General features: G+C 40.1%; 1 pseudogene; it reads left to right on the top strand.

Annotated features, from left to right (window-relative positions):
- Positions 1–26,811, top strand: LOC121042078 (tubulin alpha-1 chain-like; annotated as a pseudogene).
- Positions 26,812–27,634: the final 823 nt, after the last annotated feature.

The raw sequence follows: 27,634 nt of genomic DNA, 5'->3' as shown, positions 1-27,634 counted from the left end.
ATGGAGGAGCCTCACCTGCTGACACCCACAGTCTCATCTCCAAGACCAGAAGAGTCTCAAAGGAAGTCAGATGACAGTAGAGCAAAGTCTGAAACTGGCCAAGTGGGTATTGTCTCAAGACCCTTCTAACTCCAAAGCTTGTGAAAAGCATAATTTCCATCATGCTCTTTTATTGACTTAATGTTCTCCTTCTGGGGGAAGTACCTGAGTTTGTTCACAGTGAATGAAGTATGGGTGTGATTCTCTGCCTACTAAGGATGTAATACTAACTTTAATACAGAATAGTTATATTAATGAGATACTAGAACTTTGTCACAGGTCACTCAACCAACTTGAAAATGTTGTTTGATCTATGTCAGGCAATAGAACAGAAATCATACCAGACCTTTAAAGAATGTCTCCAGTCTAGGAGTCACAAACCCAAATGATTTGGGGGATCAGACATAAAATATAAATGAGTGAAAAGGGCCAGTTGGGAACTGCAGCAAATGGACAGTGCTTGCATCATCCTGGGGAACAGGTGCTACTCTCCTCCAGCTAATTGTGGCCACAGCCACAGGAAGTGTGGGATCAGCATGATAAAGCCTTCTGTCATGAAAAGCTGTATATTCAGATTATCAAATTTTAAATAAAAAGCAAAGAAAAGTGTATAAGTCAGAGTCTGACCACAGAAGCAAAACCATTCTCAATAGTGAAAAACATGGGATTTTTAACTGGGATTAGATCTTACACAACTCTGAGAAGTGGTGAAGAAGTCTCTGCAAGGGTATTGCACCTGGCATTGGGCTGAATTTACTACTGGTCAGCTGTGATAGCAGCTGGGGAGAAAAAAAATGTACATGAAATAAGAGAGAGCAAGGGCAGACTGGAACTCATGTCTGGCTTTTAATGACTAATCTTGATGAGGTGGGTGACCTGCAGAAGGTGGCACCTTCAGCCCTGGGACCAAACCCATACCTGACCCAGGAAGGTGAAGGAGGAGGTCTGCCAGGAGGGAGGGAGGCCTGCGTGCGGGCCAGCAGATCTGCAACAAGGTGCAGGAGCTGTCTGGCTCCCTGCAGCCACTTTTGGTGCTTGAAAAAAGGCTGCTGCTTAAATTCACCTTCCAAATCTTATGTAAATATCTCTTGTGACCAGCCCTAGTCCAAAGTCCTATAGGACAGAGAATTCTGGGAAACAGCTCCAGCTTAGCAAAGTTGACAAAATACAAAACCACCTTGTCAACATGTCCATACATATTTCCTTAACCACACATAACTTCCAAATAAAGACAATAGCAAAATTTTATTTACAACTAACATGATGCAACTATTCTTCCTGCAATCAAAACACACTCTCTATACAAAGGGAAAACAAAGTCATTCTACTCATAGTTTGGCTGATGTTCTTTCCTCTTCTGAGTCACATTCCCCTTTTGATAGCCTGACATTTATACTGAACTATAAGGTTAACTATTGTTAACACATTTTTTTCTATTCTCATTGCGTTATAATTGACATATAACATTGTCTAGTTTTAGGTTTACAACATAGTGATTTAGTATATGTGAATACTGTGAAATGATCATCACAATTAGTTTGGTTAACATCCATCACCGCACATAGTCTCAATGTTTTTTTTTCTTATAATGAGGTGAACACATCTTACATTTGAGAAATGGGAAAGGGAAAGACAGAATTGGCTAATATATATGCAAATATATTGAGACCAAAATATGGAAGAAATGTTCATAACCATTATAGTCTTTGTTTCTGTAACTCGTCACATGGTTACACTTAGTATTTAGAACTCCGTTATCCCACTACCCTTTTCATGTTTTATTACCTTTGATAAGCACCTTGGCTAGAGGTGTTCCTAGTCTGGTGGGGTGACATAATTTTTCATGCCTGAAGAGTCTGGGTCCTGCCTCTAGTGAGCTGTCACTGTTTTCCATTGACTTTTGTCACAGAGAAGTCCAGGAGGGGGATTTACAGGATACATTTTTGGCAGTGCTGCAAGCTCCTTCCTCTAGGGGATTCAAATGCTACTTCATTCCAGGGACTCCAGGTCTGCACTCTGGTTCAGGTACAGGGTGTGGTGGGGTTGACACTTTCCTGCTATGGTGATTTCACCCAACTTTCAGTTACCAGGCTCAGGATGTTTCCTCTTACACAAATTAAGTAGACTACTCATCCAATTCAGCACTAGAGAGACACCATAATCAATTAGCCAAAGTCAAAGACATCCTGTGTTCTACATTTACAAACAATGTAATGATGAAAATCCTTATGTATGCATCTTTCATACTTGCATACTTGTGCAAGTATAGGAAACATTTATAGACAGAAAGGCATAGAACATTTTTGTTCAGCCCCTCCTGGTTTTATCATACAATGCTTAGCCATTTGTTCATCTATCTCAAAGTTCATTCTTCTAGGTTGATGGTAATAATTTAAAAAAAAATAATAATCATTGCTATTTTTAACATTTACTGTTGGCTAACTAAGCTTTTTCTCCCTGGAATCTCATTTACTCCTTAAAACTAGGCAAGTGTTATTATTCCCAATTTACAGATGAGGAAATGTTCACAATTCCAAGAGCACACACAGGTATAAGATCTGTGATAAAAAGGATGCAAGAGACTTGAGCCAGATCTCACAGTCAATGATTGACATAATCAAAGTTTAAGCTTTCTTTTTCCAAAAACCATTTTTTCTCTATATTGTGGCCCAGAGAAAAGATAATGCACATATCTGTTTTAATAATTTTAAAAGTTAGTTTTATGCCTTGTCATGGGCACAAACCAGATACCAGAGGAACAATGGGAATTTTGAAAGCATGTGGACCAGACAGTTCAGATAAATGGTTGCACGAGTAGTTAAAGATGTTCAGAAACTGGGAGGTCTCTGGGAATAAGGGGAACATAACATGGTGGAAGAGAAAAACTGCAGCTGATCACTACTGGTGTAATTTTAGCACATCAGTAAACCTTCATTGCCTCATCTGTAAAATGGGGAAAACAATAAAATATATTTCATAAGAATGTTGAACAGAGTCAACAATATGTGCAAGGGCCTAGTAGTTATTGCCATAGTTCACCAGCAAACCAAATAACCCAACCTCAAATTAGCAGTAATTACAGAGGCCATACGTGTATCTCCTAGATTGGCTAGGGTATTCCTTATTTAATACTCTTGACACAGGATTCCATTTGGTTTAACATTTCCATGCTCTGAAAAGTAGTCTGAATTGAACAATAAGTTATATGAAAACCAAAGGATCAGTGTTGGAGCAAGCCAGCCAAGGTGAAGTAGCCTGCTAGCACAGTTTCTACTCTTGGTTACTCCTCTTCTCCTTGGAGAGAACTAAATCTAAGTAAGCCCAACCAAGGATATGGATTTCAGAAAGCATGCATGGCTAAAAGATAATTCCCTGACAGTCTAGCTGATTGCCCACTACTGGTTGGTAAACCAGACCTGGCAAATAGCATGCATTACCAAATAGCAAGTGCTTATGTTGAACTAATTATATGCCAGGCATGGTTGAAAGTGCTTTATATTATCAACACATTCAATCCTCACAACAGCCCAGTAACACAGGTTATCATCCCCATTTTACAGATGAGAAATGGAGAAATGGAAAGTTAAGTAAAGTAGAACCTTGGTTGTGAGCATAATTTTTTTTCAGGAAACATGCTTGTAATCCAAAGCACTTGTATATCAAAGCAAATTTCAACAATCATTGGCTCAGTTGTGATCATGTGACATTCAGTGTCACGTAGGACTCCTATTGCAAGACATCACTCCTGTATCAAGTTAAAATTTATTAAAAATGTTTGCTCATCTTATGGAACACTCACAGAACAAGTTGCTCGCAATCCAAGGTTTTACTGTACTTTCTCCAAGATGACAGAGCTAATATGTGGCAGAGACCAGAGTTTGGGCATAGGCAAACTAGCTTCAGTCTGTGCTCTGCACATGCAGTAAAACCTCTCTCTCAGCCACTTGAGTCTAGAGAAGCAGAGTAACAAAGGCCACACAGGGAACATACTAGAAGCAAAAACTCTTCATTTCTCCCTAGGGAAAGCATGTAGTGGAATTTCAACTTTTGAATAGACAGTAGAGATTCCTTCCCATTAGTGGGCTTAGTACTCTGCAACATGTGCTCAGTACCCCCATGTGTAATGAGGTGCTGAGGTGTCTTACAAGGATTTGGAGCACCATGAGTAGGAGGATTTGTGAAAATCTTTCCTACACTGATATAAGTATGTCAAGGTAGGCTATATTTCTAATCACATCAGTTTCAAGAAAACTTTGTGACTCATTACTGTGGAAGGTCTTGTAGACAGAGAATGGAGTAGAAGGCAGATGGACAGCCCATTACTTGGTGTCCAGATCAGGAATTATTTGGACAGGAATTATTTGGGTAAGATGGATTATAAAAGAAATGAGAAAGGTGGTCCAGTCTTGCTAAATTTAGATCCTGAGAGTCAGGGCATCTGGGGAATCTGGGAACATTTGGGACATTTGGGACATCTGGGTGATTGTTGATTGGCCATGTGGTATCAGATACCCTGTGTCAATCATTCAAACTCTCTGTGTACTTCTGTGTACTTCCTAGCCCATAGGATTTTTCTGAAAAGCAAGGACAGAATAGATGAAAAAAGATTTGAAGAAAAATCTTAAATGCCCTAGCAATGTAAAGACTCTGGATAAAACTTCCAAGAAGGGAAAGAGGAAAGATAAACTTATCAGAAGAGTTGTGTTAAAATGGATCAGAAGAGGGGCGAGTGGGTGGCTGAGTTTAGTAAGGGTCCAACTCAGGTCATGATCTGACAGTTCATGAGTTCAAAGCCCTCATCAGGCTCTATGCTGACAGTGTGGGGCCTGTTTGGGATTTTCTCTCTCTCTCTCTCTCTCTCTCTCTCTGCCCTTCCCCCATTCATGCTCTCTCTCAAAATAAATAAATAAACTTAAAAAGATTAAAATGGGTCAGAAGGAACTGGGGATTGAGTTAGCATGACTGAAATCCAGAGTGTTACATTTTCTTTTTAAAATGTTTACCTTATCAGGCATGCTTGGTGCAAAGAAACAGAAATTTCTGGTAATGTCACTCAGAGCAATGACTCTGAACAGAGCTCCATTCACCAAGCCATCTTGGACTGCCTCCCAGTTGACAGTCACATCCCTCATATTGTCAGACCACACCTCTCACACAGATAACCCCTAACTCTCCTCTCTCACCATCAGCTTGTGTCAAAGCAGCCAGGATGGCCTTCCTACCAAGAATCCCCCCACCTCCACACTACACCTACCTTTAGTTAGAATGAAGCATTTGCAGAACTCTACCTGAGGGACCTGTGAGAACAGAAGGCCAATGGTGGGGCAAAATGAAGCAGCACCCCAGGATTAGTCATCTTGCATGTGAGCGGCAGGATCAGCAGGCAGTTCTGGAAGAGGCTGAACAACTATGAGCATGCCTGAAGCCAGGTGGCCACCCAGACCCCCAGCATCAGCTTGTTGCTGGGAAGTGGCTGCCCAGCCAGGAACTATGTATCACAGTGGCCTGGCATCTAGATGTGGCTGTGCAACTAATTTTCATGAATGGAATGTGAATGGGTCTCAGTGGATAAGAAGTAGGTATGTCTTCCCCTTGCTTTGTTCCCCACCTTTCAGTGGCTAGGGAAGACTCTGAAGCCCTAAAAGAAGCAGAAACCACAAGGTAGAAGGAACCTTGGTCTCTGAATGATCATGTGGAGTAAAGCTGCCCTCCAGACAGGAACATCGGACTTTTGCATATATGACAAAAATGTATGTTGTGCTAAACCACTCAGGGCTTTGTCTGTTATTGGGCTGAGCTACTTCAGTCACTAACACTTAGGAACTGAACCCTGTAGGCCGCAGTGGAATTCTCACCTTTGCCTTTGAAACAAATGAGTTCTGGAAACCTAAAATCTAGCATAGGGATTACTTAACCACACAGAAATGGCAAGGGCCTGTATTAAAGAATCCCCATTTTCTAGGGTGCCTGGGTGGCTCAGTCAGTTGAACATCCAGCTTCAGCTCAGGTCATGATCTCATGGTTTGTGGGTTTGAGCCCCACATTGGGCTCTCTGCTGACAGTGAGGAGCCTGCTTTGGATACTCTCTTTCCCTCCCTAGTTGCCCCTCCCCCCTCAAAAATAAACATTTAAAAAAATCCCCATTTTCTCTAGCCAATATAATGCCCCTTCTCTCAAGCTTCTGTTAGAATCTTTTAACCCATTCTATGCTGCATAATGCAGACGGCAGAGGAGAATGTGGAGTCCTCACACAGGAATACTCCAAGAGGAACTTGAACCCTCCTGATTACCAGGGTCCCCCTGGGTCTGACAGTGTATGCTCCTGGGCAGCCTGCATTAATATTCTGGCTGTCCCTGAGGGAAACCTAGGTGAAGATCATTTCTGTTAAAATCTTTCCCATTCTCACTAAATAAGCTGTTTGGGGCCCTATCTTTTGGGCGTAGCTAATTGGAAGTGGAACAGACCACCAATTATTTTTTTTTACTTGGTTTGGAGAAAAAATTAAGCCTAGATGGAAGAATATCAAAGTGTGAAGAGGATATAATATTATTCTTCTGAGTTGATTTTGATTTTGAAAAATGTCCCTGCTAGGGAAGATGTCTAAGCATCATCTTTCTCGTTTCACCTCCAGCTCCTGCAAGGAGTACAGAAGTGATCAATACCCTTCCAGCTCCTTCCTGGCATAGGCCTTTCTCTGCAGTGCAGCTCAGACCCTGGGTGCTGGCCCGTGAGGCCTGTTGGGGCCAGCACAGTTTACATGTGTCCAGGTGTATGGGACACCCTCTTATTGCAGCTGCCCATGACACTCAGGGCAGAGCAGCTGCCTGACTTTTCCTTACTAATTTCTTCTCCATGCTGAGCTACATGGAGGAGAATAATTGCCTTCACTCTGAGCTCTGACATTCCCGCATTCAAGCACCTGCTCTCCCACTGTTCTCCCAATAGGAAGACAATCTCTGCCACACTTGGTGTTTCCTTCACAGCAAACCTGCTTATTAGAGAGACTCACATTAGAAGGGACAGTTGGGGGCCTGTGGATGTGGCAAGGGCCAAAGTGGCATTTTGAAAGTCTCACCAGTATTTTTCCCCAGTGAAATATGAACTATGGTGGGAATTCCCCTGAGATGCTGGGCAGAAGGGAGAATTTTCTGGAGCTGCTCAGACCCATCTCATTCTCTGAAAAGGTCCCAGCCCTGTCAGCAGAAACAAATCAGGGAAGCCTAAATCCAATGAAAAGGAAAACTAAGTCACCACCATCCAACGATATCATGTTGAACTTATCAGAAGCGTTCTCAAGATTCTCTGAGTTATTTTACTGCTACTAAGAGGGTGGGATCAATTGATTCCTTTTAGAATGTGTATTTTCATTCTAGATTATAAGGTGTGATACTGTAGCAGTTATTAGTCTCCTCAGGGTCAGGGGCCAGTATAGCAACATCTCATGGGGGGAGGGGTAGGAAAATCTTAGACTCTAAGATTCCCCTCTCTAGAAGTAAGCCACTGCCTTAAGAAAATATCTCTTATTGTCTCCTTTTATCACCCGCACAAGAGCCAATCACTAGGTCTTAATTAAGATTACCAGGTTGTCTCAACTTCTTAATCATATAGGTATTAGACTTTCAGTGTAGAAACATTTTAAAGCAGAGGTTGAGAGACTATGATCTGCAGGTTAAATCTGGTCCTCCAACTGTATTTTTAAATAAAGTATAAATACAGCCACACCTATTTGTTTAGTATTGTCTATGGCTGCTTTCACGCTATAAGTTGAGTGTTGAGTAGAGTTGAATAGTCGTAACTCTGGCCTGGAAAGTCATATATATTTACTAATTTGGACCTTTACAGAAAAGTAAAATAAGAAAAATAATAGAAAAATAAATCTCTCATAATCCCACCACTCAAAAATGGCTAATGCTATATTCTTTCCTCCCTTTTATTCCTGTGGAAGTGACTCTTTGGAAAAACAGGATGGAATGTTATGAATTTGATACAGATGTTGAAACTAATGATGCCACACACGCGCGCGCACGCACACACACACACACACGCACACACACACACCAAGAGGGTATAAAAGCTTTATTATTTATATATTTGAGACTTTTCTGCGAGAGCAGGAAATACCTCCCAAAATGGGCTGACAATCACTTGAGAGCAAGAAGAGGAGACCTGCTGGGGGTTTCACAATGGTTGGGGATGGGGCCAGGGTGGGAATTCCCACCAGAGGGATATCATGGCCTGAATCTTCCACTGATGCGAGCCTGCTCAGATGTGGGGCAGAAGGGAAAGAGGTAAACAGGTAAAAGCCGTTTACAGTCAAACATCAAAAGATGGAGTCAGACTCCTAATGACAAGGCTACATTCCCTGTCACACTGGTTCTTCTACTCTAGGCATGTTTCCTCCTTCTGAAGAAGGAAACCTTCTGGTTTATAACAGAAAGCAAATACATGGTTTTAGCCTAAGCTTCCATTTCTTCTGGAAAGAATTCAAGGTTCCTCCCACTGCCATCCCCTGATGTGTTGCCTCCTCTCAGGAAGAGGGTAACAAGAATTAGAACATTGCCTCGGCTGCCTCCAGGTGGAGTGAGGAAAGGAGGGAATAAAACTCAGAATCTCTTGAGGAGTTCTCTCATTTACTCCTCATGGCTCCCACACTCCCCCATTTTATGGCTTGTTTCTTGAGAGCCTGGTCCCTGAGAAAAGGCAGGCACTGTCCCCTTTTGGGGACAAGGGGCCATCTCTGTGGCAGTCAAGAGTGAGCAGCTGAGCAGAATTCCACTCTAGGCCCTAGGGAAAAATTCTTTCTTTCCCTCTTCATTCTCTTCAGTCTGTTTTTCTTCATCATCAGAGTTGAAGTATCTACCTATTCAAAATCAGGATATGAGCCCAAAGGAAAGACCCAAGAAGTTACTTAGCTGGCTGAGGTTTTAAGTCTGCCTCTGGCCTATGGAAGGTGCCCTGAAGACTCCACAGAGGGCCAGGTCCCCGGTGCCTTCACTGGGGTCTGCATTTAGAGTCCTGAACTTATAACAAGAACTCCTTTGTCTGATGGTGTCCACCTTTCTAGGTCTTCCTTGGGGTCCTCACTAAGGAGCATCTGAGGGTAATGCAGAGGTCCTGGGGTCCCAGCTATATTTCAGTCACTCCCTACCTGAGGAACACCTACCTGAAGGCTAGGAATGACTAACCATGAAAGCTCAGAGGATGAGAAAGAGAGAGAAGATTGAGTGGGAAGGAAAGAATTGTCTGCTATGTGCTAGGTGCTTTATACACATTCCCTTTTATAAAAAGATTTTTATTATGAAAATGCTCAAACATACACAAAAGCAAAGAGAATAATGCAAAGAACCCTGTGCATTCATTATTAACTTAAGTACTTAGCATTTAATAATACTTTATAATTAGTACAACAACCCTGAAATATGGGTATTAATCTTAGCCATTTTTAAAGGTTTGGGGACTTCAGGTTACTTGCCTAAGGCCACGGAGCAAGTATACAGCAGAGAAAACAGTGGTTCTCATCTAGCTCTAAATGCCACACTTCCGAGGTCATGCTGCCTCCAGGTAAGGCTTTGTGAAAGACAAAAAACTTAACCTGAGCCAGAAATGTCACAGAAGTAGGAGGACATATTCAGAAGGACTGAGAAGGTGAGTCCAGGTCCAGTGGCAGTGATCGAGAGGGAGGCTTGGCATAGACACTGGCTGGGAGCCTCAGAAAGAACCTTCTGGGCTTTGCTGCTATAATGTTTCAAAGACTCCTCTCACTGCCCCAGTCACCATGAAGACAACCAACCATCAGGTGGAACCAGGAATGGCATTCTTTAGGCCCCCACCTCCCTATTGCAGTACTGTTTGCTAAGTGAGGTTAACCCTTCCTTTTAGATGGAAAGACACACTAATATGAGCCTTGTTATAAAGTCCCAGAGTGGATGTCCTTTCTCCACTTCCTGAGTGTATATGGAAGTGGTGTCTCATCACGAGCCTAATTTTATTTATTTATTTTTTTGCCACCAGATTGAATACTGCTCAGCCATTTCAGAGGGGGCTGTGTTTGCTGCTTCCTGCTTTACTATTAAGTGCTTCCAAATAAGGAACAAGTGTCTACAGGAAAGGGAAATGAGTCTTTGAATCTGCCAGAGGATGCCAGAGGACATCTTCAGCAATTTTAATAATAGCTTTGGAATAGATGCCTGCATGATCTTGAAATGATGACCACTAAAATCCTAAAGAGCTTTACTGTCTCAGGGAAGGAATAGTAAAATTGGGGAGGATGAACATAAAATAAATAGAATAAGAAGCTGAAAAGCCCACTTTTGTGTTGGCTTTATTAATTTGTTAAATAAATTAAACAATAAATAAGGACATATGTCTACTTTTAAATTCCAAGATATAGATATCTTACATATAATTCATGTATAGTGTATATCATTTAAAAAAATTGGCCATATTTATGTTTACCCTAAATATGTTCAAACTTTGAATTCATATATGAAAAACAGAAAAGCAAACAGTCCTTTACTTTTTAAATTCTGGGATAAAGTTGGGGCGCCTGGGTGGCTCAGTCAGTTAAGCACCTGAGTTCAGCTCAGGTCATGATCTCATACTTTGTGGGTTTAAGCCCCATGTCAGGCTCTGTGCTGTCTGCTTCGGATTCTGTGTCTCCCTCTGTCTCTGACCCTCCCCACTCATATTCTGTCTCTCTTTCTCTCAAAAAAATGAATAAACATTAAAAATTTAATTAATTAATTAATTCTGGGATAAAGTTTTGTGGGATGTGGGGTGCATGGGTGGCTTAGTCGGATAGGCGTCCAACTTCAACTCAGGTCATGATCACACAGTTTGTGAGTTCAGACCCCTCATTGGGCTCTGTGCTGACAGCTGAAAGCCTGGATCCTGCTTCGGATTGTGTGTCTCCCTCTCTCTCTGCCCCTCCCCCACTCACACTCTGTCTTTGTCTCTCAAAATAAATAAACATTGAAAAAATCTGAAAAAAAAAAAAAAAGAAATTGTGTGGGATGTGACTCCTTGGCCACATTTATTTTTATTTTTTTATTATAATTTCTTTCTTTTTTAATGTTTATTTATTATTTTGAGAGAGAAAGAGAGAGAGGGAGTGTGTGTGTGTGTGAGCAGGGGAGGGGCAAGGAGAGAGGAAGACACAGAATGTGAAGCAGGCTTCAGGCTCCAGGCTGTCAGCACAGAGTTGGACGCAGGGCTTGTGCCCATGGACTGCGAGATCATGACCTGAACCGAAGTCGGACGCTTAACTGACTGAGCCACCCAGGTGCCACTCCTTGGCCACATTTAAATGAGAAACATCTCTGAGATCCAATTTATTAAAGGCATCAAAAAAAAATCCTATTAATCATCTGCCAGCAGAATTTAAATTTTTTCAGTACATTTTAGTTAATTTCTATTTGGAAAGTCCATAAACAAGTCTAGTCAAGTTTAGAAATGTACATTTTGGAGAAAAGTATGAATATCATTTTCAGAAAGTGAGAGGAACCTCCATGCCCATGTCTCAGGGAATGTTAGTTGTGCAAATGAAGACAAGTGTCTCTGTAGTGACAGGATTTGGGCTTGAGATGGATGAGACATATATGGAAGAGAAGTACACAGTAGGGGAAGAAAAGGAGAATAATGTCAGCTCCAAAGTTTTCTTCCTTTACGGTTCTGACCAAACAGAAACTTGTGAGCTGCCAGCCATGGTTTATTGCTCATCTTTTTACCCTAATTAGAAAGGAGGCATATGGTAAAGGACAATGCTTTTTATGCAAGATTTCAATCTTGCTTGGGTATTTAGGGATTGTGTATGTCCTTCAAGAGGGCCTTTTCATATATTTCTGTAAGGACAGAAAGAGAAGGATGGCAGGTTGAACAAAATGCTATGAGCCAAAATGACACACAGGAGGCAATTTAGCATCAAGCTTGTAAGTTTTCTGGTGGGACCAAGATATTTGACATAGACACAGAGCCACATGGGACCAGCATAAATGAGTTTCACCGCCACTGCTCCAAATTGCCAAAAAGCTGCAGTATGAAAGAGATTGAGCCTTTGCTACGATGGCAGTAGATAGGTATAACTGGCAACACACCAACTCCCAAGCATATCCAGAATGTTTAAGGAGTGTGGTGGCTTGGTGGCTTGGCTCCAGAATCCTTGAAGAAATGATAATCCAAATGCTGTCCATTTACATGAGCTAGTCCTTAATCTTACTCCAAATAGTACTGGTTTCATGTTCCTGCTGTTTTAGTGTCACTATGACCTCATGGTCACATCTTAGTATGATGTGACAAACACAAAAGGCTATATTGAAGTTGATATTTGAAGTCAGAATTCAGTAATTCTTAGGAAATATACTACCACTATCAAATGACTAATGGCATTCTGCTTTACTGTATCAATGTGTGTTTGTACTTTTCATTTCCTATGGAAATAAAGATTCTACATTTTTAGGCCTCCCGTATTGAATTTTTAAATATGGGCCAATGTGGAAAAACTTTTAGATTTCTAATTAAATGTTTATGAAATGTTTAAATGTTTCAAAATATTGTTCTAATACAATAGAAGAATGAACAAAAGACAAGAACAAGCAACACACACACATATACAAATACAAATGGCTACAATGCATATACAAATATGTCTAATCTTAATAGAAATCAAATAAATGTAAATCAAGACAATGATAAGTACAGATTTTCCTTATCAGATTGGCAAACATAAAAAAGAATAATACCGGGAGATGGTAGGTGTTGAGAGAAATGGATATTTCTTTCTCTGGTGTTAGGAATATAAATTGTACGCTCCTAGAGGATGATTTAAAAATACATGTCAAAATGTAAATATACATACTTTTTAACTTAGTGAATTTGCTTTTAGGAATTAATTATAAAAATAAAATCAGACAATATGTTAACACACTTGTTTACAAAGGCTCAATATAACAATGTCTATAACACAAAGTAATAGAAACAAGTTAAATGTTTATTAATAGAGGATTGCTTAAATATATGGCACAAGCCAAACAATAGAATACTATGCAACCAATATAAAGCTATATTATGGAAAACACAGGCTTGTGAAATAGAAGGCACAGATTAACACATTCACTTTTTTGTGGAGGGAAGGATATGTACCAAAAGGAGCATTGTTACAAGTGTCTTATGCAGGTAGAGAGAAGGATTCAATAGATGTTTTATTTCTCTTCTTTATATCTTTCTTAATTGTTTAGGTTTGTTTCCTTACTTGTTTACCTCTATGTTCTATTTATTCACAAAATTAACTGAGCATTATCGTGTGCCAGGTACTGTATTAGACAATGAAGACAGAGCAGTGAACTGATACTACTAGATACAATTCCCTATCTTCTTCATAACATTTGCATTTTATTGCAGGGAAAACAGAGAATGAAGAAAGTAAATATAAACGCAATGCTATGTTAAATGATGTTAAGTACTGAGGAGAGAAAGACTTTGCTAACACAAAGGCAAGGAACAAGGCAGAAAGCTTATCCATCTTCTTCTGTACTGGCCCTGGCCCTGGCACAGTTTATGGTCCAGAGTAGCAGTCAATATTACTTGCTGAGTGAATTTAAGCAGAGGATTCCAGTCAGGGCACTCTGTGGCCAGGGTACCATGCTGAAGATACACTATAAGACCTCTACCCTTGGGTTCTCCTTTCTTGGGTATATGCAGATGGTCTGTCTTCCTTCAACCCACACATTTTTTTTTCTCCAAATCCAGGTAACATTCAGCTCGTCTTATCCACACCTTTCCTTATTTAATAACATTCTAGTCTGGCTTCTCTCAGAGTAGTATATGTTCCTTGGACTAACCTGATTCTTTCACATCCGGTTATTTCCCAATAATTTTGAAGATGGGATTATCTTATTGCATAGCCAACCTTTTTCACTATATGCCGATGCTTCATAATGTCACATAGTCTACTTACTTTGGGGATGTATCATTAAGTTTCTCCACATAATTGCCACAAATCAAACACATCTGACATTTATAAATGTGTTCTTTCTGGGTGCCTTCCCTTATTTCCTTTGGCTTTAGCTTGTGTTTCTTTGAATTCTGCTATGGTTAATTCTCTATGATTTTCTGTCCCAGGAAAAATTAGTCAGAGTATACAAAGGGGCTACAGCAAGTTAGAAAGGCAGAAGAAATAGTAACTAATGAGCATCCCATTATATATATATATACATATATATATACACACACACATATATATGGTATATATATATATATATATATGGTGTATATATATATATATGGTGTATATATATATGGTGTATATATATTTAATATATATATATATGGTTTCATCTGTTAGTTCTTATGTGCACAGAGATAAATGTCAAGGGCAATTTGGGTCTTTAAGCATGACAATGAAATTTAGGATATAGAGAACAAAGAAATAAACATTTGGCATTATCTTCCACCTGTCTTCACAAATGAAGTGAGTGAGATCTTAATGAGGGATTCAACTGCTAAGAGTGGCAGATGAAGGACTAGCATATACATAGATTAAGATCAGAAATGATCATGATAAGCTTAAAGTATTAGTAATGATCACAACCTAATGCCTTTTTAAAGTAGATAGACATGAATTCAGTTTTTGGAATTGCATAATGATGACTAAGGATATCCTCATAGGAAATTTATTGTTTAAACATTTGAGGTTTCTGCCACAAGAAAAACAATAAACGAGTACTTTATCAGATCTTAGAGCCACGCAATGAAATAGTCTATCAGTGGTTCTGGTTTGCAACAATCACAAGTCCCCCTAATAAACGCAGGAGGGTATGTCATATTGCCCCCAAATTCCCTACAGATTCATTTTCAAGTATGTCACTTCTATCTGAGTTTGAGTTTCATTTATTCTGAGAAACGGCTTCCTTACCAGTATAATATATGCATTAACATTTGCCACCAAACCAGCTCTCAGAAATGATTTGTGAGGTAGAGCGTATTCTCACTAAATTTCCTGAGTTTCCCTGCTTAAAAAAAGATTTTATTTAATTTTTTTTAACGTTTATTTATTTTTGAGACAGAGAGAGACAGAGCAAGAACAGGGGAGGGGCAGAGAGAGGGAAACACAGAATCTGAAGCAGGCTCCAGGCTCTGAGCCATCAGCCCAGAGCCCGACGTGGGGCTCGAACTCACAGACCGTGAGATAGTGACCTGAGCTGAAGTCGGACGCTTAACCGACTGAGCCACCCAGGCGCCCCCAAAAAAGATTTTAAAGCACACATGATGAGCTTTTCAATAGCTTTGTGACAGGCAAATAAGCTTCAATGATGAAGCTTTCCATTGGTCTCAGAAAATGATGCAGATATTTTGCATACATTATTTTACTTAATTATCACCACTCTGTGGAAAAAGTAACTATTATCGTAATTTCATAAATACAATTGAGACTCAGAGTCATCAAGTATCTTGTTCAAGGTCATGCAGATGGGAAATGACAGAGTCAGAATTCAAACCCTGACTTCATTGATGCTACTTTATGTTTTTTTACCTAAAAGAACAAACTTTGTTCCACTCAAAATGATGTTCCTTTGGGCTGTGTCACCTCCCCATATTCCTATCCTCAAATTTTAAGTCACCCACCTCTATTAGTAGGATATTTGAGGCTTCCAATTAGTTTGTTAGGTTATAAGCACAATCCCAAGCCTATCTCAGCACAAGGACTTATCCATTTTACCAGGCAGTTTTCTTCTGTGTCTGAGTACCTTGTCTCTCCTATTAGAGAAGAAGAGGTAGGTACAAAGACAGGCATCAACCCTAAACTTCAGTATGCACTGATCCTCAAGCAAGCATGCCAGTAAGATGGAACAAATAGAAAAATATCCCCAATTGAGAGGCTAGCTCTGACTTGGAAGCAATATTAAGTACATCTTGTTCTGTGTTTTGAGGTTTCAAGGGACAGATGTTCATTCAAACCAGCTCCAGACAAAGAAGGAGACATTTTTCAGAAGTTCCATGAGAAAGAATCTGAACAAAGCTGAAAAACTGTGGCTATAAAAGCATGAGAGCTAGGGCTGCTTTTTCTCTCTCTTTCCCTTATAGCACGTCCTGCCTTGTAGCTGCATTCTCTTGTCTTTCTGAGGGTAAGCTGTTTCATCTTACACATGGTCAGTAATGGCTGCCTCACCATATCCCTATAAAACCTCTTGCCTTGAGTACATACCCCACAGGCAACTTCTCATTCATCTCTCAGTTCCATATTTCAGACAAAGAGTCTGATTTACCCAGCTCTTCTTTTCAAACCAGAACACATAATCCTATGTCACTGACTAGTTTATGGGTGGGTCACCTCTGGATTAGAGGCCCACACCTATTCCAGTTGGCTGCAGGGACAGAGGGTACAAGTCTCCTTGTCTACCACCCTCTCTTTCTGAAATTAGAGGCACAGATGGGCAGACATCATGAACTCTAATGCACATATGTTCAAGTTCAAGTCTCCCTTGTTATGAGGTATCCTTGCCATCTCTTCTCCAAAGCAATGGAGACAGACAAGATCCATTTTCAGTGAGGATGTTTATGAAAGAAATAGTGTCACTTCATAAAATAAATAGTAAAGTCATAGAAGCTAAAATATTAAAATTAAAATTAGAGAGTTAGGGAGGAAACAACTGGTATATGGCATCAATTTTCAATCTTGTTCTAGTAAAAGGAATGTCAGGCCATATCTGTAGAGTGCCACTCAACTGAGCATTTGGAAGGCAATCTGGAATTTTTAGGTTGGTACAGGCTGAGACTTGATAAATGGGTCAAACTCCCATAGTTTGAATTTAGTCAGGAAAATTGTCTGCAGAAACTAGCTGCAATCCTACAATTTGGGGTTATTTTAGCAACTAAATTTGATGAACAATGTGTTCATCTGTTAACATCCAGGGACTTGTTTAAAGAATCATAATTGCCTCCCAACACTTCAACCATTAATACTTTATCAATATGGCAGTGAAGTGAAGGGGACTTAAAATACATTATTATAACCCAAAATGTGCATGTCTCACATCCTTTTCAATATTCACTTTGCAATTCCATTACTGATTGTCTCTGACAGCAGGTATAGTACAACTTTATGGGCAGTCTTTTCATTTTATGAAGCTCTCCATCTGAAATATTAGAGAGTTGGGATTAGCGATTTCATAGACACAAGTTCCATCATTCATAAATCTTTTATCTTAAAATGGAAAGCATTATCTTTAAACATCTTTTACAAATCTTTCATGGGAATAGAAGGTCATTTATGAACTATACACAAGGTGAATAAAAGAAGTATACTTTATGAAGTTTTTGGACCATTAAGTCTAGATTTTGCTTTTTTTTTTCATTCAAAAAAATTGTATCTTTGAATGTTTTGAGAGAGTGATGGGAAAATCAGCTTCAATGAATTTTCTTTTTGTGGCCACTGATGTAGGTCACCAAGGTGATTGAAGTCTCCCAGCAGACTTTTAAATATTTGAAGCTGAAAATATTTAAGAGTGTACCAAATGAATAGTGCTTTAATTTTATTTATATTCTATTTTTGGTATGGTTGTGATTATAGCCTCACCAAGACAGGTGATCAGTAATGAATGTGTCCTGTTGGCAGATCCCTCCAGGGCTCTGATTCAATCTTTTGAGTTATGGGATGAGGACAAAATGAACTATTTTTCAAGCTTGTAAATATGTGACAAATGACAGTGCAAGAACTATTGATTCCAATCACAGTGATACAATGTTTCATAGTCAAGACTGACTCTGGCTTTACAAATTACTTGCAAGTTGAACAGTAAACCCATGCACAACACGCTTCAACCTGGATCAATCTTCAAGAATATTTGTGTCAGTATTCGCCTCCAATTTGAATAAATTTCCAAAGTGAAACGGACTTTTCTTTTTTTACATTAAAAGGTGCTGTTGGGTTTACCCTAATCTTCAAAAGGAAGAGGAAAGCAGAAGGAACTCTTGTAATATCCCCAGTGACTCTATACACAGGTATCTGCTTGTATCTTTATTAAATAGTCATAATCAAATGTAATTGTGAAGTGCCACTCAAGAATAGGAATCTTACAACAGCTAAAAACTTGTAAGTATTGCCTAGTTCAGCACTCAAATCTTATTAAAACATATCTGGAGACAAAACAAATACATAAAACTCATTCAGTAGATTAGAATTTGATACCACAGTAGCCATTATGTTCCTGTTTGGGACAATTGGATCTGATTATTTTCGAAAAAGCCTCTCAACATGACATAATTATATATGAAGACAGACCCTCTTAAAATCCTCCTTACTTGGATCATGAGCACTCCTGTGTGTGAAGAAAACTTTTCCTAAAGAACCACTACACAAACCCAGTAGAATATAGTTTGGGGGGGCCAGAATTTTGCAGCGATTGTGAGAAGGCAGCATCTCTACTGAACCCAGCCCCACCCCCACCCCTACCCTGTCGTGGAGCACCATTTTAAACTTGCCCTCAGGTTGTCACGGTATATTTTATGCAGGACTGACCTTAGCGGAGACTCTGCATGCTGATGTATTATTGACCTTCTTCCCCACTGCTTACTCAAACAGGCCATCTGGGTACCAGGACGGTACAGGGAATATGTCCAACTTTCCAGACCAAGATAAAAATAAATAAAATGCGGGGGCGGGAGGTGGGGTAAAAGGAAGGCTCTTAGCTTGTACTATGGATTTGTTTATTCAGACATAATTGGCGTGGATCTGGCCAAGGCACAATTTCATTCTTTGTGTAATCCACAGGCCTCCTGGCCCCTCCCCTCATTGTTCGTCTCCATTAAAGTGTGATGAGCCACTAGGCAAGAAAGGAGGGCAGGGAGGCTGCAAGGCCACCACCAGCCCCTCATTATAGAGTCACACTTCTGGAGAGGCTGGAATTAACCAGGGTGTGAAGATGGACACTGAGCAAAGACAGACCCAACCTCAGCTCAGTCCACCATGGTGAGGGCTGCTTCTTCCTCCCGTCCCTCTACTGTGCTAGGAGTGAGTGCTGCCGATCTGGAGCCTGGCGAGCCAGGTTGTCATTGCTAGGGGTTTATCTGGCCAGCAGCCCTCAGCTGTCCCCCAGTTGAATCACAAAGAGCCCAAACTTGCCAAGACAGGCCAGGCACATTTACAGCTTCCCTGGTGAATTTTTCCTAGGCTGGAATCCATTTTTAGCGGCTTCACTTGGTTGATCAATGGTTTCCTTTCAATGGTGATATTGACTTAGGAAAATAGCTCAGAATGTCAGATTCAGTTCATACTGAACTGCTCTCCGGGACCCAAAGATAGTTGTGAGTTCTCCATAGCACAGAACACTACCAATGACGGGGAGGGGGGGGGGGGGGGTGGTCTGCTTAACCTCTTTTCTTCATCATCAAAAAGCTCTTTCTCTCCTTTTCTGGTGTTAAGTGTGATTTGTTTATAATTTAGTTAAGGAGCATAAAGGTTTTTGTTTTTTTTTTAACGTTTATTTATTTTTTTGGGACAGAGAGAGACAGAGCATGAACGGGGGAGGGGCAGAGAGAGAGGGAGACACAGAATCAGAAACAGGCTCCAGGCTCCGAGCCATCAGCCCAGAGCCCAACGCGGGGCTCGAACTCACAGACCGCGAGATCGTGACCTGGCTGAAGTCGGACGCTCAACCGACTGCGCCACCCAGGCGCCCCAAGGAGCATAAAGGTTTTTAAAAATATATAAATTTTAAATATTTTATTAAGAAAAAAACATAGTAATCTTTTGGACCTCAACCTTAACAATATCTTTCTGGATCTCTCTCCTTAGGCAAGGGAAACAAAAGCAAAAATAAACTATCGAGTCTGCATCAAAATAAAAGGAAAGTGAAGGAAATCATCAGCATAACAAAAAGGTGAGGTCCACAATAAAAAGGCAATCTACTGAATGGGAGAAGATATTTATAAATATGAAGAGCTCATACAACTCAACACCACAAAAACAAATAATCTGATTAAAAATAGGCAGAAGACCAGGACAGACATTTTTCCAAAGACATGGACAACAGAAACATGAAAAGATTTTCAGCATCACTCATCATCAGGGAAATGCAAATCAAAATCACAATGATGCATTAATTCACACCATTCAGAATAGCTAGTATCAAAAAGACAAAGAAATGATAAACGTTGGTGAAGATGTGGAGAAAAGAGGACTCTTGCACACTGTTAGTGGGAATGTAAATTGGTACAGTTACTCTGGAAAATATTATGGAGCGTCTTCAAAAAATTAAAAATACAAGTACCATATAAGCCAATAATTCTATTCCTGGGTATTTACCTGAAGAAAACAAAAACACTAATTCAAAAAGATAAATGCGCTCCTATATTTACTGCAACATTATTGGATATAGCCAAGATATGGAAGCAACCTAAGTGTCCATTGATAGATGAATGGATAAATAAGATGTGGTATATATATATAATGGAACAGTAGTCAGCCATTAAAAAGAATGAGATCTTGCCGTTCACATCAACATGAATGGACCTAAAGGGTATTATGCTAAGTGAAGTAAGCCAGACACAGAAAGACAAATATCATATGATTTCACTTACATGTGAAATCTAAAAAACAAAACAAGCGAACAAAAAAACAACAACAAAAAAGAGAAACACACTCATAAATATAGAGAAAAAACTGGTGGTTACCAAAGGTGAGGAGGGTGGGAGGATGGGTGAAATGGGTGGAGGAGATTAAGAGGTACAAACTTCCATTTATAAAATAAATAAGTCACAGCACAGAGAAAAGTACAACATAGAGAATGTAGTCAATAATATTGTAATACATTTAATTATCATCAGCATTTCATAACGTATGTAACTGTTGAATCACTACGCTGTACACCCAATTTTTGGACTAAATATTCAGCACAGTTTTGTGTGGCATAGAAATGCAGATGTTAGCTAAGAACAAGTCCCCTCCTCCCTGAAGCCTTCTCGCCCAACTGCTCCCATCTAGTTCCTCTCCTCCCTTCATTCTTCCACTTTGTAGAGATTGTTATAATATCCTCCATAATATAATGTGTTGTTCATCCATGTCTACCCTTTCCAGAGTCTGAAAGGCTAGGACCACATTGTAATTATCTGTACCAACTCAGTACTGTACCTAGCACAGGGGATAAATTCAATAAATATTTGCCAAATGAATGACTAATTATAACTAGTTTCCACAGATTTTCCTCAATTTACAATGGGGTTACATCCCAATAAGCCCACTGTCAGTTGAAAATATCGTAAGTCAAAAATGCACTTAATGCACCTAAATTACCAAACATCATAGCTTAGCCTTACCTATCTTAAACATGCTCAGAACACTTACATTAGCCTACAAGTGGGCAACAGCATCTAACACAAAGCCTATTTTATAACAAAATGTTAAATATCTTATGTAATTTAGTGAATACTGAAAGTGAAAAACAGAATGGTTATATGGCTACAGAATGGTTATAAGTGTGTTGGTTGGTTACCTTTGCAATTGCGTGGCTGACTAGGAGCTGTGGCTCACTGACACTGCCCAGAGTCATGAGAGAGTATTATTACTGCATAAAGGTAGCCCATGAAAAGGTCAAAACTTAAAATTTGAGGTACAGTTTCTACTGAACGTGTATTGCTTACCTGCTGTCGTAAAGTCGAAAATTTTTAAACTGAACCATCATAAGCTGGAAACTGTATTTAGAATTTAGAAATGTACCTGGCAATTTAGTTAATCATCTCAATTTGAGGAGGTGGGTATTTCTCTCATCCCCATTGTAAAGAGTGGGAGAGAGAGGTTAAATAGTAGCTAAAAACCTATGAGTCAGTTTGTACTTGGCTTGATTACAGAGCTTGAATTCTAGCTACCACACCACATGATAACAGATGAATGTTTATCCCTCCCATTGTATGCAAATGAGAAATTTGTGCTTCCGTTTGGGGTTAAATAAAAACAGTTTTACACAATCACTGGGTATACTGGGTTGTGACAGTTATTCAGAGCCTTTGGGGAGACCTAACACAAATTGTAAAATGCATTGAGGCTCTGTTATATTTGTTGAAACTTTTTTGCATTGGCAAAATTCAAAATGTGTAAGCACAGACTTTGGATATACATTAATTTTGTCTTCAGAAAAGCGCATCAATCTGTGGTATCCAAACCCACAAAGATAGTAATAATGTTGTTTTACCATCCAGGCTCTGCAATAGACAAAACTCTTCCTAGCAGCTTCTCTTATTAGCCATGTGCCTTTGAACAGCCAATACAATTTCTCTGACCCTCACTTTCCTCCTCTGTAAAGTGGAAATATTAATAGTGCCTTCCTCAGAGGGTTGTTGCAAGGAATAAGTGAGATAACACTTAGGAAAAACTTAGCACATTAACTGGTACATGTTTAGGAGCTTAATCAAAGATGGGCATCTACATGACATCAAAATACCTAAGTATCATTGAATACCTATTCAAAGTAAATAAAAATTAGCAAGGATAATATAGAGAACACACAAAACATAAAAGAGAAAAAAAAATCTGTTCAATAGCACTAAACTGTACATTTAAAAATAACTAGAATGGGGGGCGCCTGGGTGGCGCAGTCGGTTGAGCATCCGACTTCGGCCAGGTCACGATCTCGCGGTCCGGGAGTTCGAGCCCCGCGTCAGGCTCTGGGCTGATGGCTCGGAGCCTGGAGCCTGTTTCGGATTCTGTGTCTCCCTCTCTCTCTGCCCCTCCCCCGTTCAAGCTCTGTCTCCCTCTGTCCCAAAAATAAATAAACGTTGAAAAAAAAATAAAAAAAAATAACTAGAATGGTAACTTTTATGTTATGTATTTCTTGCCATAATAATAAAAAAAAAATCTCTCCATTATCCTCAGTGTATATCATAATGAGAAAACAAAAAATAAAACAAACCTTCTATCACTGTAGAAATTTCTAAACTATCTAGAACAATATATACTATTTATTTTCATGAATGTTAAAATTTAATACAGTGAAAATTTTTCATTAGAATATTTTTGTGTGTCAAATAATGATAATATCTAAACAAATTTTTATTGATGTTTCTAGGACTTTTTCATATCTTCTTTATATTCTCAAGAATTAAGTAGGCTCCCACTAAAATTTTTACATATTCTAATATTTAGGATGTTAATTTTTTCAAAGCACATTTTAAAATCACATTTTCTTTGCAACCCTTCTAAATTGATATTTCACACAATCTGTAACAAAACACAAATCTGAATCTGAGGCGGTGCCTTGCTGAGGGTTTGTTGGTGCCTGTCTAAGAAAGGTGGGCTTTCTTGGGCTCAAAAAAGAAGAGCAGAGCTATAGAGTAGGAGCGTGGCACAGGCAAAAAGCTGGCTGGTTCCAGCCTATGGCTATGGAGTCCCCATTTCATGTGCCCTTCCTGCTTCCCCTCTAACACAGTGAATTGCCACAAAGAGTAGCATTTGCCATCCTGATATTTCTGAGACCTGTCCTTAAGCCTGACATCAGGCCATGTGGGGGATGTTAGAAAGTTCAAGAGAACTTTCAGTTCCTCAGAGGTTAAGGCCAAGAGGTTGAGCATGGATAGTTACAGTAAGAAGGGGGGAGGGTAGCCTCCAGGCATGTTGTCTAAGAAAACAGACAGAAAGTATAAGACAGAAAATATAGACTCAGGGTGCCCTCATGACAAGCACTTAGCAATGTCAGTGGCCTTCTTTGGCAGTGTGGCCTATGGGACCAATGGCACCTCTACTTACCCTCTGCCTTCTCTTTTCTTTGCTTTTCAAACATGATGTAGACCTGAATGATAGTGGCTGTTCCACTTCCAATGGGCATTATCTTCAGGAAGCTTGTGATCAGCATGGTGTGAAAGAGTGATGTTGCCACCCATGGTTGGTCAGCCGCAAGGAAATTTGACTCAAGGCCATTGAGTGCCTCATAAAAGAGAAAGAGAATGTGTGTGTCCAGGGGTTGGGGTGGAGGTTGGTCATTACCACCCAGATATGTGGTATCTCCAAACCTGGCTGGTGAGCAGAACTTCCTGGGGAACCCTATACATCCAAAGCCAATATATCAGATTCTCAAGAGATATAGCTCAGAAACCTGTGATTTGAAAAATAACAAAAAACAAAAAACAAGTTCTGATGATGAGCCAGTTTAACAACAACTGGAATGGTATCTACATCCAATTCAACAGATTCTTCATCATAAGAGTGAATGTGCTCAAAGGAATGATAGGATTCCTGATGGTACTTCCTAAACATATCCATTTATTTACCAGTATTATGGGACACATTTTTATTGAGGACCTATGTGCCAGCAATCGCAGTAATGAAAATAAACATAGCCTTTACTCAGACTACTTATCGTAGACTAAAAGAGACACCATGTATTCTAGGGCTCTTGATTTTGTTCTTCTGTGTGAGGACATGGAGACAGTATACCCATCCTTTTCTTGAATAAAGTCAAACCAACTGCTTAGCAAAATGTAAATCAAATGGCTTATACCAACTGTATGACAAATACTAAGTCATACATTTGCTAAGTAATATGGGACATTCAAACATTAAATTAAAATACTATATATGATTTAATGGCAATAACCATAATTTGTTAAACACCTACTCTGTGCCAGGCATGGTTAGACATCTTCACATTTAATCTCCAAAATAACGTGGGGCCTGCCTGCCACCAAAGCTCTTTGCAATGCTGCTGTTCCCCCTTCACAACCATGTGAGTTGTCTTACATATCCCTGCTGACTGCAGATCTGTCACTCAGTTGCCTTGCAATCTTGGCCAATTTACCTAATTTTTTCTGAACCAGTTTTCTCACCTAGAAAACGAGGGAATGTACAACTTACTTTGCAGAGTTACTGCAAAGTAAAGTGAAATACTGTTTCTAAGGTATCAAAACAGCTGCTTGATGCATAGCAGGTGCCCAGTCAGTGCTAATTCTTTCAGGTCCCTAACTATTCTCTCCTGTCAGCTGGCACCCATCTTGTGAGATTCATTCACACTAAACAGGAATTGGAACTGAAATTCTCAGAGTTTCCCAAAGGTTATATATATCCGCCACAGGTGACACATTTATGTAAAGGAGACATGCCACAGATGTAAAGTTCTGGCATCACACAGCATGTGAAAAACACCAAATACATGGCCACAGGCATTAGGTGTTGGGAAGTTTGGGGAGGAACAAAGACACTGTGGACTTGGTAGCGTCAAAAGTTCAGAGTAATAGTGAGATTTGATGACAGAGGTTTCAGACACATTTTAAAAAGGGAGAAAGTAGGCAGGTTCTCTTACATCAACCACCTAAGAGTTGTGCTGTGCTGTATAAAGCAATGACTCTCCTTTTCCTCTCTGCTATCTGCTTGGAAGCTGCAAAGTAGCAACCATACGTGAATGCATCGCCATCCATGTTAGCCAGGCATGTCCAAATTGGCAATGTCTGCTGAGAGCTCTATATTGCCTGGAACATGGCATCCAGCCTGATGGTCAGGTGCCAAGTGACAAAACCACTGGGGGGAAGAGATGACCCTTTCAACACCTCCTCCAATGAGAAGAAGTCCTGGCAAGCATGTGCCCAGGGAAGTGTTTGTTGATCTGGAACCCACAGTCATTAATAAGTCTACACTGTCACCTACCACCAGCTCTTCCACCCTGAACAGCTCATCACAGGCAAGGAAGATGCTGCCAATAACTATGCCTAAGGGCACTTCACCATTGGCAAGGAGATCACTGACCTTGTTTTAGACCAAATTTAGAAACTTGCTGATCAGCACACAAGTCCTCAGGGCTACCTGTTTTTTCCATAGTTTTGGAGAGGAACTGGTACTAGGTTCACCTCCCTGCTAATGGAACGTCTCTCTGTCGATTATGACAAGAAGTCCAAGCTGGAGCTCTCCATTTACCCAGCCCCCCTTGTTTCCATAGCTGTTAAGCCCTACAACTCCATCCTCATTCCCCACACTACCCTGGAGCACTCTGATTGTGCCTTCCTTGTAGACAATGAGGCCATCCATGACATCTGTCATAGAAACCTCAATATTGAACTCCCAACCTACACTAATCTGAATAGGTTGATAGGTCGAATTGTGTCCTCCATCTCTTCTTCCCTCAGAGTTGATGGAGCCCTAAATGTTGACCTGCCAGAAATCCAGATAAAGCTGGTGCCCTACCCCACATCTACTTCTCTCTAGCCACATATGCCCCTGTCATTTCTGCTGAGAAAGCCTACCATGAACAGCTTTCAATTGCAGAGATCACAAATGCATGCTTTGAGCCAGCCAATCAGATGGTAAAATGTGACCCTTGTCATGGTAAATCCATGGCTTGCTGCCTATTGTACCATGGCAAGGTAGTTTCCAAAGATGTCATGCTGCCATTGCCACCACCAAGGGCAAGTGTGCCATCCACTTTGTGGACTGGTGCCCCATTCACTTAAAAGTTGGCATTAATTACCAGCTTTCCACTGTGGTACCTTGTGGGGACCTGGCCAAAGTATAGTGAGTGAGCTGTGTGCATACTGAGCAAAACCATATCCATTGCTGAGGCCTAGGCTCACTTGGAACGCAAATTGACCTGATATATGCCAAGCGTGCCTTTTTTCACTGGTATGTGGGTGAGCTAACAGAGGAAGGAGAGTCTTCTAAGGCGAGGAGGAAATGGCTGCACTTGAGAAGGATTATGAGGAGGTTGGTGTGGATTCTGTTGAAGGAGAGAGTGAAGAAGAAGGAGAAGAATCCTAAAGTTAAAAATGTCACAAAGGTACTGCTTTTATAAGGAAGCTTATTCTGTTTTAAACATTGAAAAGCTGTGGTCTGATCAGTTAATTTGTACACAGAAGTATATATTCTCACATACAATTACTGACCTATGCTTTAAAACATGACACTTTGTTACAGACTCAAGCTATCCATTTCTCTTATGGGTTTGAATAAAGTATTGCCTATCTTAAAAAAATAAAAATAAATAGCAAATAAAAAGAAAAGCATGTGATTCAAGATAGACATGGAGGTGAAAAAGCCCAGGTGTGCTCAGGGGTCAATGAGATGCCAGGATTCGGGGGTATAGGATTTGTACAGAGGTTTAAGACAAGCATAGGACTTAAAAGTTCAGACGGGCCAAATTATCAGTGATCTAGAATGCTGGTATAAGGAGACAGGTGATAAGGAGCCATGGTTTCTTGAGCAGTCAAATAACAGGGTGAAAGCTATGTGCTGGGGAATATTTGTCTGGAAGTTATATACCTGATGGAATGGGTGGGGCAAAGTAGAGGTCAATTGCAGGTAGTGGATGTGCCCATATTTAAAGGATTCTCAGCTGGACTCCTTCAACACTGACTTTATGATTTACTTTAAGTCACCATTTTGGGGTCTGCCTCCATTTATTCCCTATCCTTCATCCAAGCTGAGTATGGCCAAGGCCTTTGTCCTTCAGACTCAAAGTTTTATGATCATCTTCTACTCTTTCCTATCCCGTAGTACCCATATCCATCTAATTGCCATTCACATTGACAACCTCACTCATTCATTTCATTTTAATAGTGTGCTTGGCATCATACCATAAACATATGTCATCTGTGTACTGGCGTCTCCATCCATGATGCCAATCCCTTCTT

The sequence above is a fragment of the Herpailurus yagouaroundi genome, unplaced genomic scaffold (assembly GCF_014898765.1).
Source record: "Herpailurus yagouaroundi ecotype Mexico unplaced genomic scaffold, PumYag 184, whole genome shotgun sequence".
Lineage (NCBI taxonomy): Eukaryota > Metazoa > Chordata > Mammalia > Carnivora > Felidae > Herpailurus > Herpailurus yagouaroundi.
Note: the sequence above shows the minus strand (reverse complement) of the source record. Positions and strands in the feature narration are given on the sequence as shown.